This window comes from Salvelinus alpinus, chromosome 18 (assembly GCF_045679555.1).
Source record: "Salvelinus alpinus chromosome 18, SLU_Salpinus.1, whole genome shotgun sequence".
NCBI classification, from domain to species: domain Eukaryota; kingdom Metazoa; phylum Chordata; class Actinopteri; order Salmoniformes; family Salmonidae; genus Salvelinus; species Salvelinus alpinus.
Window position 1 is genome coordinate 27307418 of NC_092103.1, and position 15164 is coordinate 27322581.

The 15164-nt window shown below is 40.5% G+C and overlaps 1 protein-coding gene across 2 annotated transcripts in view; it reads right to left on the bottom strand.

Moving 5' to 3' along the window:
* LOC139544090 (high affinity copper uptake protein 1-like) overlaps nt 1–15164 on the bottom strand; it is a 42141-nt gene that overhangs the window by 18793 nt on the left and 8184 nt on the right. The window contains exon 1 of one of the 2 annotated variants that reach the window (XM_071350846.1): nt 11155–11279. The exons of the other annotated variant lie outside the window; for it this stretch is intronic. The gene's annotated coding sequence lies outside the window, so the exon portion shown is untranslated. Of the gene's footprint in view, nt 1–11154; nt 11280–15164 lie in introns of those variants that run through there. 2 annotated transcript variants of the gene reach the window in all.

The window sequence follows — 15164 nt, forward strand, 5'->3', positions numbered from 1 at the left end:
TCTTCCTCCCGGGGAAGGACTGCCCGTTCCATGATCTCGCCATCACGGTTGACAACTCCATTGTGTCCTCCTCCCAGAGTGCTAAGAACCTTGGCGTGATCCTGGACAACACCCTGTCGTTCTCAACTAACATCAAGGCGGTGACCCGTTCCTGTAGGTTCATGCTCTACAACATTCGCAGAGTACGACCCTGCCTCACGCAGGAAGCGGCGCAGGTCCTAATCCAGGCACTTGTCATCTCCCGTCTGGATTACTGCAACTCGCTGTTGGCTGGGCTCCCTGCCTGTGCCATTAAACCCCTACAACTCATCCAGAACGCCGCAGCCCGTCTGGTGTTCAACTTTCCCAAGTTCTCTCACTTCACCCCGCTCCTCCGCTCTCTCCACTGGCTTCCAGTTGAAGCTCGCATCCGCTACAAGACCATGGTGCTTGCCTACGGAGCTGTGAGGGGAACGGCACCTCCGTACCTTCAGGCTCTGATCAGGCCCTACACCCAAACAAGGGCACTGCGTTCATCCACCTCTGGCCTGCTCGCCTCCCTACCTCTGAGGAAGTACAGTTCCCGCTCAGCCCAGTCAAAACTGTTCGCTGCTCTGGCACCCCAATGGTGGAACAAACTCCCTCACGACGCCAGGTCAGCGGAGTCAATCACCACCTTCCGGAGACACCTGAAACCCCACCTCTTTAAGGAATACCTAGGATAGGATAAAGTAATCCTTCTAACCCCCCCCCCCCCCTTAAAAGAGTTAGATGCACTATTGTAAAGTGGTTGTTCCACTGGATATCATAAGGTGAATGCACCAATTTGTAAGATGCTCTGGATAAGAGCGTCTGCTAAATGACTTAAATGTAAATGTAAATGTAAAAGGAAGACCCAGAGTTACCTCTGCTAAAGAGGATAAGTTCATTAGTTACCAGCCTCAAATTGTAGCCCAAATAAATGCTTCAGAGTTCAGTAACAGACACATCAACAGTTCAGGGAAGACTGCAGCAATTTGACCACGAAGGCCTGATTTCACACAAAGAATCCACTACTAAAGGACACCAATAATAAGAAGAGACTTGCTTGGGCTAAGAAACACAAGCAATGGACATTAGACCGGTGGAAATATGTCCTTTGGTCCAAATTTGAGATTTTTAGTTACAACCGCCGTGTGTTTTTGTGAGACGCAGAATAGGTGAACGGATGATCTCTGCATGTGTGGTTCTCACCGTGAAGCATGGAGGAGGTGGTGTGATGGTGTTTTGCTGGTGACACAATCAGTGATTTACTTACAATTCACAATACACACTTAACTTTTCAGCCAGGGGGCAGAATTTTTATGTTTGGAAAAATAACATTCCCAAGGTAAACAGACTATTTCTCAGGTCCAGATGCTAGAATATGCATATAATTGACAGATTAGTATAGAAAACTCAAGTTTGCAAAACTGTCAAAATATTGTCTATGATTATAACAGAACTGATTTTGCAGACGAAAGCCTGAGGAAATCCAACCCAGAAGTGCCTTATATTTGGAAAAATCCCTGTTCCGTTGCCTGCCCCTCCATTTAAAGGGGTATCAACCAGATTCATTTTCCAATGGCTTCCTCAGGCTGTAGACATAGTTTCAAGCTTTTATTTTGAAAAATGAGTGAGATTTTTCAAAACGCGTCAGGTGTCCTTTGATTAGTTCCTGCGCGCGAGAGATGTCGCGCGACATTTTCTTTCTCTGTAGTATTGAATAGGTTACCGTCCGGTTGAAATATTATCGATTATGTATGTTAAAACAACCTGAGGATTGGTTATAAAAAACATTTGACATGTTTCTACGAACATTACGGATACTTTTTGGAATTTGTCTGCCTTTCAGGACTGGAACGAGCCTGTGGTTTTCTGAACATAACGCGCAAACCAAATGGCGGTTTTTGGTTATAAAACAAATCTTTATCGAACAAAAATAACATTTATTGTGTAACTGGGAGTCTCGTGAGTGCAAACATCTGAAGATTATCAAAAGGTAAGCGATTCATTTGATTGCTTTTCTGACCAAGCTAATTTGAGGCTAGCTGTTCTTACTGTTTTGTCTAGTGATTGATAAACTCAAACGCTTGGATTGCTTTCGCTGTAAAGCATATTTTCAAAATCTGACACGATAGGTGGATTAACAAGCTAAACTGTGTTTTGGTATATTTCACGATAAATATTGTTAGTATTTTTTTAATTTATATTTATTTGGCGCTCTGCAATTCAGCGGTTGTTTACAAAAATGATCCCGCTAAAGGGATCCGTGCGGCAAGAAGTTAACCAGCATGGCTACCACAGCAATACGCCATCCCATCTGGTTTGCACTTAGTGGGACTATCATTGTTTTTTCAACAGGACAAAGACCCAAAACACACCTCCAGGCTGTGTAAGGGCTATTTGACCAAGGAGAGTAATGGAGTGCTGCATCAGATGACCTGGCCTCCCCAATCACACGACCTCAACCCAACTCATATCGTTGGACCACAGTGAAGAAAAAGCTGTGAAGATGTGCTCAGCATATGTGGGAACTCCTTCAAGACTGTTGGAAAAGCATTCCTCATGAAGCTGGTTGTGAGAATGCCAAGAATGATCAAAATGGTCATCACGGCAAAGGATGCCTACTTTGAAGAACCTAAAATATATTTTGATTCGTTTAACACTTTTTTGGTTACTACATGATTCCATGTGTATTATTTCATAGTTTATGTTGTCTTCACTATTATTCTACAATTGATATATTTTCCAAGATAATCTTAGCTAGAACACAATTTTCAAGATAAACAATTGTTTCTCTTAAAGTCTGAAGAATATATCTCAAAACAGGCACAGAAAATTGTGGTGAATGCCAAAGCTTCTGAAGCCAAGATGACACATCAATATCTGTGAAAACACTGAAAAGGGGCTACTGACAATGAAAAGAGAGAAACCAGTTAAGACCATATAAAATCTTTACAGAGAAAGTTACATTGCCTGTCCCAGTCATCCCCTTATCTGTACAAGACTATAGAACACTCAAACTAAAGACACTCCAAATTTGGTTTCTATTGCTTCATTAACATATCTTCATAACTAAACACTGGGGGGCAGCTATAAGTGGAAAAACAAGCTATGTGAGCTCTTTCAAAAAGCCATGAAATATGTGACCCGTTCCAGGAAGCTAGGCATATGTCGCACATCACTACTTCACAGGAGAAGCATTTGAAGACATTTTATTTTTATTTTTAATCAAAATGCATTCTTTTGGCAGAAATGCCTTCTGGAACATGTGAACTTTCATGTGCCTTAATAACAAACGTGTATGCAGTGGTGGTAAAAGTACCCAGTTATAATACTTGAGTAAAAGTAAAGATGCTATAATAGAAAATGACTCAAGTAAAAGTCACCCAGTAAAATACTACTTGAGTAAAAGTATTTGGTTTTAAATATACTTAAGTATCAAAAGTAAAAGTATAAATCATTTCACGTTCCTTATATTAACCAAACGGGACGATTTCCTTGTTTTTAAAATTTACGGATATCCAGGGGCCCACTCAAGACATAATTTACAAACGAAGCATGTGTGTTTAGTGAGTCTGCCAGATAAGGGGCAGTAGGGATGACCAGGGATGTTCTCTTGATGTGTAAATTGGACCATTTTCCTGTCCTGCTAAGCATTCGAAATGTAACGAGTACTTTTAGGTGTCAGGGAAAATGTATGGTGTATAAAGTACATTATTTTCTTTAGGAATGTAATGGAGTAAAAATATTGATAGTACAGTACTTAAGTAGTACTTTAAAGTATTTTTGCACCACTGCTTGTATGCGATCTGTAAATACGAATAAAACATTTAAAATTACGAGCCTAGTTGGTTTAGCTACGGAAAAAGCGAGGAACCTTCCCGCTAGCCATGATTGGCTGAGATAATGGATGGGCTGGACATGCCGATATTCGTTCAGATTGGTCTGCCATGTAGGACGCTTCTGTCTATAAAATTAGCTGCTCAGTATGTGTAGATAATCCTTTCTACCGCTGCTTTTTGAAAAATATCATGAAGAACTGCAAAAGTGTTGCTACTGCTCAACACTGCTGCCCTGAATTTAACAGGCGATATCGACAAAGATCAGCGGGAAAAAGTTGTGATAGTACGATCGTCCTCCAGAAAGTAGTCCATGCTGACACTGAAAATGAATCAGACGATGAGGAAATCTCAGATTTAGGTAAAAACATTTTCATTAAACCAGATATTGTATTGTCTTCTGATGACAGTGATGGGGAAGAAAGGGCGATAAACGTCTCAGAAGAAGTTAAGAGTTTTGAAATCCGTGGAATGCCCGGTGGAAGCAGAGTAGGATTACAAATGCGGTGGGAGTCGAAAAGAAAACAGAATGCGGTTGTATAAAACCTGTCTCCAGATTACATCTTCAAACTAAGGGCAACCATGGCATCCATAACAGAGATGGAGAAGCATTCATCAATACGGGTAAGAGTCTAGCTACATTTTTCAGATATTATACGTTTCTAATTTTATCAGAAAGTCGTTTTCATTGCAAGTTAAAGCGTACTGTTAGCTGGCTGGCTCGCTAACTAACATTACGTGTATGAGCAGTGTAGAAATATTATTCATAATCTTAGAAATCCATTTGCATTGCTAGTTATAGCCTAATGTTAGTCAACCTTTTCTCAATATAGGGGGTGCTGTTTCAACATTAGCATTTATCGTCTCCAAATTAAACTGCCTCATACTCAATTCTTGCTCGTACAATATGCATATTATAGTTATTATTGGATAGAAAACACTCTAGTTTCTATAGCCGTTTGAATTATGTCTCTGAGTGAAACAGAACTCATTCTACAGCACTTTTCCTGATATGGAGTGAGATTTCAGACATTTTGGCCTCTGGTCCCAGGTCAGTTTTAAAGTCCCTGTAAATCCTATGAGGATACAAACACTGCCCATGCCTTCCTCTAGATGTCAGTAAGAGGTGACAATTTGAATGGAGTCGATTGCGCAATCAGGGCCAGTATAAAACAGAAAAGACCGGATGTACCGTTCTTTTCCTGCTGCGCCTCACGCAAGATGGACGTCGGACTCTCTTTCCAAGCGTTGGTTTAGCCACTTATATATCGCCGGTCATGTTTTTACTCGTTATAGGTGTTAAAAACATCATAAGGTAGTTAATTTTAACCGTTTTATAGCAATTTATATCCGTTTAGTGCGATTTTGAGGCATTGCTTTGTGATGCACATTGAAGCACCGGGCACGTTTCGGGGTCCCGGTCGAACGTTAGTGGGCATTTCGACGGACAAGAGGACAGCTTTCGACCAAAAGAAGATTAGACCCAAGAAAGGATACATTGCCCAAGATACTGATGGAAGAACAGCTCACAGTAAGAACTATTTATGATGATAAATCGTTGTTCTGTCGAAAAATGTTATACGCATATTCCGCCATTTTTTTTGGTATAGCTTCGCTTGGCGAACCCTGTATTGCACAGTAAGGATATTTTTAGAAATGTAATTCAGCGATTGCATTAAGAACTAATTTGTCTTTCGATTGCTGTCCACCCTATATTTTTTAGTCAAGTTTACGATTAGTTATTCATTACGCCAGATCACTGTCCAAAATGGAGCCTGACATTTTCAGGCTAGTTTTGCTAGTATTGTCATGTTATAACCATGGTTTTTTGTGGCTAAATATGCACATTTTCGAACAAACTCTATATGTATGTTGTAATATGATGTTACAGGGGTGTCATCGGAAGAATTCTGAGAAGGTTAGTGAAAAAATTAATACATTTTGGCGATGATTACGTTATCTCTCTCTTTGGCTTGTATCAATGCTCGGATAACGTTTGCACATGTGGTATGCTAATATAACGATTTATTGTGTTTTCGCTGTAAAACACTTAGAACATCTGAAATATTGTCTGAATTCACAAGATCTGTGTCTTTCCAATGCTATGCTTTGTCTATTTTTAAGAAATGTTTTATGATGAGTAAATTGGTAATACACGTTGCTCTCTGTATTTATTCTAGTCGAGTTGTGATGGTGGGTGCAATTGTAAACTATGATTTCTACCTGAAATATGCACATTTTTCTAACAAAAACTATCCTATACAATAAATATGTTATCAGACTGTCATCTGATGAGGTTTTTTCTTGGTTAGTGGCTATCAATATCTTTACTTGGCAGAATTGGTGATAGCTACTGGTGGAGAGAAAAAATGGTGGACAAAGAAAATGGTGTCTTTTGCTAACGTGGTTAGCTAATAGATTTACATATTGTGTCTTCCCTGTAAAACATTTTAAAAATCAGAAATGATTGCTGGATTCACAAGAAGTGGATCTTTCATCTGGTATCTTGGACTTGTGATTGAATGATATTTAGATGCTACTATTTACTTGTGACGCTATGCTAGCTATGCTATTCAGCTTTTTTACTGGTGGGGGGTGGGGGGTGCTCCCGGATCCGGGTTTCTGACTCGTTAGAAGTTAACATTGAACCTAGTTGGTTAGCTTTAGTTACCTGCAGATTAATGCATGGTGAATGGTAGTATGGGTTGGGATTATGGGTATAAACAAGACTCCACTATGCAAGTAGCCATTTCACTGTACCGTTACACCTTCTGTATCCTCTGCATGTGACAAACTTAGATTTTATTTGATGTGTGTTTACCAGAGATGGTAATGTGAACCACGACAAGACCTGCACCAGTCAGATTAGGATATAGGCCAAGGACTAGATAGTGTATTTTTACTACTACTTTTAGTCTTAATCTTTGGTTGTTTAGTATACTACCTTACTCACTCTGTTTAGCACATGGCCTCAGACGTGAATCCGGGTTCGTGGAAAGTGACAGAGCTCTTATAAGAAGCCCTGGTCAAAAACAATATTTTTGCTCTTTATTTAGCCATCTTACATATAAAACCTTATTTGTTCATAAAAAATTGTGAATAATTCACCATACGTTAATTAGAAGGGTGTGCTTGAAAGGATGCACATAACTCTGCAATGTTGGGTTGTATTGGAGAGAGTCGGTCTTAAATAATTTCACACAGTCTGTGCCTGTTTAGTTTTCATGCTAGTGAGGGTTGAAAATCCACTCTCACATAGGTACATTGTTACAAAGGGCATCAGTGTCTTAACAGCACGATTTCCCAAGGCCGGATACTCTGAGTGCAGCCCTATCCATAAATCTGGCAGTGGCTTCTGATAAAATGTTCACAGAACCGCTTGTTGCAGTTTCAATAAGGCTCTCTTGTTCAGATATCGGTAAGTGGACTGGAGGCAGGGCATGAAAGGGATAACGAATCCAGTTGTTTGCGTCATCAGTTGTGAAAGTTCCTGCGTAATTGCGCACCCAGCTCACTCAGGTGCTTCGCTATATCACATTTGACATTGTCCGTAAGCGTGACTTCATTTGCACACAAACAAAAATCTTACAATGATGGAAAGACCTGTTTTGTCCTTGTAAATGCAGACAGAGAAGAGATCCAACTTCTTAATCAAAGCCTAATTTTTGTCAAGCAAATTGAATATAGTTGCGGAGAGTCCCTGTAATCCTAGATTCAGATCATTCAGGCGAAAAAACATCACCCAGATAGGCCAGTCGTGTGAAACACATCACGCAAGCAGTCAGACAAGTGAAAATGATGGTAAGTAAACACAACTTTAAGCTCGTCTCCCTCAAAAAAAAAGTGTCAATAATTTGCACCTTGATAACCAACGCACTTCTATACGTTGTAAAAGCGTTACATACCCATATCATTGCATAATGCAGTAAATATACGAGCGTTCAGGGGCCTTGCTTTAACAAAGTTAACCATTTTCACTGTAGTGTCCAAAACATCTTTCAAGCTGTCAGGCATTCCCTTGGCAGCAAGCGCTTCTCAGTGGATGCTGCAGTGTACCCAAGTGGCATAGGGAGCAACTGCTTGCACGCACGTTACCACTCCACTATGTCTCCCTGTCATGGCTTTTGCGCCATCAGTACAGATACCAACACATCTCGACCACCAAAGTCCATTTGATGTCACAAAGCTGTCCAGTACTTAAATATCATCTGTTGTCCTGGTTTCCAGTAGTTTGCAGAAGAGGATTTCTTCCTTACTTGACCCCCCATAAACGTAACGGACATATACCAGGAGCTGTGCCAGGCCCGCCACGTCAGCTGTAACGCATAGAATTCACTGGCTTGTATGCAAAGCAGTAGTTGTTTAAAAATCTCTCCTACCATGTCACTGATGCGTCGTGAAACAGTGATCAAGACATTGCCTGTATAGTTTTTTTGGCCTTTTCCCCCAGCATTGTCCCAGCCATATCCGCAGCAGCAGGAAGAATTAAGTCCTCCACAAAAGTATGGTGCTTGCCTGTCCTAGCCACTCGGTAGCTCAACATAAGACGCTTCTAGCCCCTTCTTATTAATGGTATCTGTTGCTTTTATACATGTCTTACTACTCGAAAGTCATCCTAATTCTCACTCAATTTTCAAATTGGCATGTTCAGTTTCTAAATGTCTGCGCAAGAGTCATCAAGTTGTGAGATATGTGCAAAAGTACTAACACACTGTGGCTGAGTAAAGGCACTACTCCCAATATAGGTGAACCCCAAATCAATGTAGTTCTCATCATATTTGTGCCTCTTCGATGGTCCAACGTCCCTGTCCGTTGCTTTCCTGGGTAATGGGGCAGTAGCTCTTCGGCTGCATCAGATTCACAACTGTCAGTGTCCATGCTAGCAACAAATGTAGAATTACTGATGCTAGCATAGGATGTGCTCGTGGAAGCAGAACAACTTGTGTCATCGACAGGTGCAGTACAGCTGGTAGTAGCAGTACTACCAGTAGAGCTGGTATGTGTCTCTATGAACGCGGGCCATACTTTTTTATTTTACCATTTATAAATTTTTCGAGCAAAAGGAATGAGCAGCAGCTACGATTGGCTACATAATTTTCACTCGTCTGACCACTTGCATGATGATGAGTTTCTCACACGACTGGCCTATCTGGGTGATTATTTTTTCCTCGCCTGAATGATCTGAATCTAGGATTACAGGGACTCTCCGCAACTATATTCAATGTACGGGACAAAATTGAGGATATGATTTAAGAAGATGGAGCTCTTCAGACAGTTAGTGGAATTCCCGCGAGAGAGTAACGTTTAATGTGATTGGATGTTTGACATTGTGTTATTTCGCTGAAAACTAGATGGTTTAATTTTATATATGGCAGTGAAACGAGGCTACTCAGGCGAGAGAAAAAAAACATCGCCCTGTTGGAAAATCTAAATGAACTGTTTGAAAATGTAAATCACATGTTTGTTTGGCGTACCCCCGACGGCATTGCGCGTACCCCAGTTGGGGAATAGCCGGTGTAGACAAAGAGAGCTCTCCAGTAGGTGTACCAAAACATTCACAGGCCATTTTCTCAAAAGTGGTGTTACAAGTTCATCAACTTTCAAAGCAGCATTACTTTCCCCAAATTCTCCAAAGTGCCTAGTGTTATACTTTGGAGAGATGGTGATTGTAAGAGGTGTTTTAACCATGAACCCCTCAACCTACTGTACTGAACCCACTGGTGGAGAACGCTGGCTGGGGTCTATTGTAAATGCTGGTTGAAACCATTTCCTTGGACATCAAGGATGTGCAAAAAGAAGCACAGTATTCGGACTATGAACATTTCTAGGCCAAGACAACAATTGCAGCTTTGCCATTTTGTAATCTAGGTATTGATAATGCAATTCCTGGTAGTTAGGCTAATTATACTTATGTTTGGATGTGAAAAGTACCTAAATTGAGGAAAGCACATTTTAGGCTACAAACAGAACCACATGGTCCCAAGAACTGTGAAGCCATTTTGGACCACTGTGTGCCAAGGCTATTTCATACACAGTTCGAGTCATCCATGTCTACTAGCCATAGCACCTTGAAAACACCTTCTCTCCCTACATGAGAGTGCGCAATCAATCGAGGTGGAAAAACTTGCTACTTGACTCGCGAGCTCTACCAGGACTATTACTAATTTAAATAGCCAAACAACCAGAGGCCACATCCGTAGAAAACTGCCTTTATAACTCAATAAATGCCCACTTAACAGACATTAAATGTTATTAAATTAGAGAAAAACATATTATACCAAATGTCTGGGACACCCCGAGGCAGACACCAATGACATCAGGGGACAAGGAAAACAGACATCGAGAATCAAAATGAAAAGAACCATAATCGCATCAATTAACCTGCCAGTCAAGACATCTGTTAACTCATATTTTTCTACTCAGCTCTGCTAGACTCAGTTGTTGCCACAGTGAGAAGTTAGCCCTTTGAACATATGGGCCTAATCCTCAACAAAACAAACAGTCAAGACTCAGGTAGACATTATGACCAAGTACACAACGAAATTGACTTTACTACTCCAAAACAGTGTTATAAAGACAGGCTATTCATAACGCTAAGAGGGACACCACCCATTAAGTCCAAAACGTAAGTCTTCTTAGGTTTAAAAATAAACATTCCATCAAAGTCAACGTGAACCTTAAATTCTTATCAGTTGCTGAAAAGTCCAAAGCGAAGACCATTGTGCCCTTTAAAGCAAGACAAGAACAGTCTAAAGTCGTGTTACACAGCACTTGCCTCTCAGAGTTCAAAGAACTGTGAATATAATCACACTCCACATGAGGTTATAAAAGCCATTGTGAAATGTTCCTGCGAGTCCTTGGAATCATAAACCTAAGAACTCTGATCTTTAACCAAAGTAAATCCTCAGTAAATTGTTTTGTACCCGAGTGGAAACTGTAGTAGGCTACACAATGCTGGAAGAACGTTACAACAAAGAATGATTTTCATCATTCATGTAGATATGACTCAAATTACAAAAGACTGCTCTCAGTCAGTCAAAGTACGGTGGGTAATAGTTAATTAGCCTAATCCCTTCATATATTAGCTATACATAAAGCAGGAAACAAATAAAGAGTCCATGCTTTTTCCCAGAACAACCAAAAAGATGCATTGGCGCATGCAAAGAAGTAAAGACAGCTGAAGTACATTGCATACAACAAGGAAATTTACATTATTAAAATGGTAGCCTAAACATTCTAGATTCGATAATTGATATGAAATATTGTTTTATTCCAGTTAAAATCTTTCTTAAAAAAAATAAAAAAAACTTACCCAAATGTCTCACCACATGCAGAACTTCTGTTACAGCCAAATTACTGACAAGATACTTGTCAATGTGTGCGAGTGTTCATGCAACCCATCAATGTGTACAGGTGTGTTGTCTGATCCTGAGTGTGCTCGCCTGCTCGAGAGAGTGGGAAAGTGAATGCGTCATGCCGAAGTGCACTAATCTGCCTTCTCATGACTGTCCGCCTCATGTGACCATTCTGCCTCTCATTTCCTTTGATCCAGCCAATAACATGGTCCCCCCTCCCCAAAAACGAATGTAGCAACTGCGGATTGCCCCTTTAAAACACATCCAAAACATACATGCTGGACAAAACAGCCAACTGAAGAAATAATGGGATGTCCAGTCACTTATTGGTTTGCTGCTCCAACAATCTTTTATCTTTTCTAAAACAGAAATGGCTGTTTACGCTATCCCTAATGCAGTGAAGAAAAATGAAGCTAGCTTTATGGGACATCTTTGAGTGCGGAACCATTACACCTTTGTTCGTCTAAAACCATCCTTTAACCAGACAAACAGTCAGCGTGGTCAATCCACATCACTTAGACTGTTAATCAAAAAAACTTTCCTGATCAAAATAATTGATCATAAACTGAATGCTGATGCATAGAACACAACTAATATTGCCATTTCTTGTGCTTGGGTCCCTGTACAAGGGAATTGTTAATCAAATTTTATTGGTCACAAACACGTATTTAGCAGATGTTATTGCGGGTGTAGCGAAATGCTTGTTTCTCTATCTCTGACAGTGCAATACTATCTAACAAGTAATGTAGAACAATTTCACAACATGTACCTAATACACACAAATCTAGGTAAAGGAATGGAATTAAGAATATATAAATATATGGACGAACAATGTCAGAGCGGCATAGACTAAGATACAGTAGAATAGTATATACATATGAGATGAGTAATGTAATATATGTAAACATTATTAAAGTGACTAGTTGGGATGCACAATATAATAAAAAAAAATAAAAGAGTCGGTGAACATATCGGAATCAGCCAATATTAGCTAAAAATGCCAACATCGGTATTGGCCCGATGTCTAGTTTAATGCTGATGTTAAAAACTGATTTCAAAGGTATTGTGCATACCTATAGAACGTAGGTACATGACGTAATGACTCCACGTAAAATGTTACGCTACACGTGCAACACAGCATTCCTAACCTAGCCCACAATGTCTGCTGTGTGGATCAAGCAGTCAACAAGTCGAGCAATCATTTGAAAGAGTAAGAACATTTCAGCGTGACAACTCAAAGGTAAAATCCATTAAAGCCAAGATAATGGAATTCATTGCCCTTGACAATCAACCGTTCTCTGTCATGGGTGATGTTGGCTTTTCGCCGACTGGTTGAGCACCGGTACACACTACCAAGTGTGCTATTTTTCAGATGTTGCCTTACCGGAGTTAGACAGTAATGGCTTCACGACATACATACTATGGAACACTGTTTGGGTCTTTTCGTGTCAAAAAAGATACAGTAGCACTGTCAAATCCTTGACTTTGGTGATGTCATTTACAAAATAGCCTCCAACACTCTACTCAGCAAATTGGATACAGTCTAACACAGTGCTATCCGTTTTGTCACCAAAGCCCCATATACTACCCACCATTGCGACCTGTATGCTCTCGTTGGCTGGTCCTCACTACATATTCGTCGCCAAACCCAGTGGCTCCAGGTCATCTATAAGTCTTTGCTAGGTAAAGCTCTGCCTTATCTCAGCTCACTGGTCACCATAGCAACACCCACCCGTAGCACACGCAACATCTCCTTTGGCCACCTTTCCTTCCAGTTCTCTGCTGCCAATGACTGGAACGAATTGCAAAAATCACTGAAGTTGGAGACTTACATCTCCCTCACTAACTTCAAGCATTAGCTGTCAGAGCAGCTTACCGATCGCTACAGCTGTACACAGCCCATCTGTAAATAGCCCATCCAACCAACTACCTCATCCCCATATTAGTTTTTTTCTGCTGTTTTGCACACCAGGATTTCTACTTGCACATGCTCATCTGCACATTATCACTCCAGTGTTAATTGCTAACTTGTAATTACTTCGCCACTATGGCCTATTTATTGCCTTACCTCCTTATTTCATTTGCACACACTGTATACAGATATATTGTGTTATTGACTGTACGTTTGTTTATCCCATGTGTAACTGTTGTTTTTGTCGCACTGCTTTGCTTTATCTTGGCCAGGTCGCAGTTATAAATGAGAACTTGTTCTCAACTGGCCTACCTTGTTAAATAAAGGTGAAATAAAGCTTTACATTTTTTTTTAACAAAAAAGGTCTAAAAACAAGCAAACGCCGGCCATGAATGATGCGTTTACAATACCGCTTTGGTAATAAAGCATCATTTGTTCGACCGCAACTTCTGGGGTAGCTAGCTTAAACGTGGTACCTAGCTAGCACCAATACAAACAGCCTGAAAACAATAACCAGTAGAAACTGCATTCATTTTCATTATTCTTAGCAATGATATAGGAATCCTTGTGAGTAAGTATTAGCTTGTTGCCACTGGTTGTTCACTTATTGAAATTGAACTTCATGAAAATAAATAGTTGGCCAGCTAATTAACCCTGTTGCCCAAAGCTAACGTTATAAGCAGCCAGGTAGCTTCATCTGGCTAGTGAGGCTCGACCGCACCGGGTTGTGTGTTGTGAAGCTAGCCCCAATAAGGACTAGGCACAAGTGGAATTTACAGTTTGCCTTCAAAATAAAAGTATGTCATTGACAGTAATGCAAATGAATACAAATAGCAGAATTATGCCATACATTTATTTTGAAGGCTAACCGCAAAGTCCACTATTGTGGCTAATCCTTATTGTGGCTGGATGGGTCCGACCACCATTAATCAAATAACGGTCTTATAAATTAGGGTTATTTCGATGATGACACCTAGCTATATAGTTAGCTAGCTAGCTAACTATATAGCTACTGAAACAGATTGTCGTTTTGCTATGTTTTTGGGGAGAACGAGCTAGCTAGCTTTTTTATGATCAGCACTGTAGGTGGGCGAGACAACTTTACCAGCATCATAGCATACGCATTGATTAATCGTTGTGACATATGAAATACGAGTGATAGTGTAATCAATGCCTAACAGCTACACAAAATGTATGAACGTGTTAAATTATTATGTGACGTGCAGTCATATTCAGATCGGTCAAATAGTGTTATTTGACACGGAAAGACCCAAACGGCCTTCCATAGAAATCAACAAAAACAGCAAGTAAGTGAAAGAACAACAAAACAGCAAGTAAGTGAAAGAAATAGGTTTTGATTATGTTTTACTGGTAATGGGGACATATGTAAATGCCAACAAAAGAATTTTTGGGTCAGTGTGTGTATCCTTTATTTAACTAGGCAAGTTCTTATTTACAATGGCCTACTCCGGCCAAACCCGGACGATGCTGGGCCAATTGTGCGCCACCCTATGGGACTCCCAATCACGGCCGGATGTGATAGAGCCAGGATTCGAACCAGAGACTATAGTGATGCCTCTTACACCGAGATGCAGTGCCGTAGACCGCTGCGTCCATGTGTGTTAACTATTTAACTGTACTAGAATGCTTAAAAAGGCCGCAAATTTTTTAAATATTGTGTATTTTGGAAGGGAAAATAATGGATATCTGTATCGGCCGAAAATGTCATATCGGTGCATCACTAGTAACTAGTGTTCCATTTATTAAAGTGGTCAGTGATTTCAAGTCTATGTATATAGGCAGCATCCTCTAATGTGCTCGTCATGACTGTTTAACAGTCTGATGGCCTTGAGACTGAAAAATAGCTTTGATGCACCTGTACTGACCTCGCCTTCTGGATGATAACGGGGTGAACAGGCAGTAGTTAGGGTGGTTGTTGTCCTTGATGATCTTTTTGGCCTTCCGGTGACATCGGGTGCCCTGGATGGCAGGTAGTTTGCCCCCGGTGATGCGTTGGGCAGACTGCACCACCCTCTGGAGAGCCTTACCGTTGTG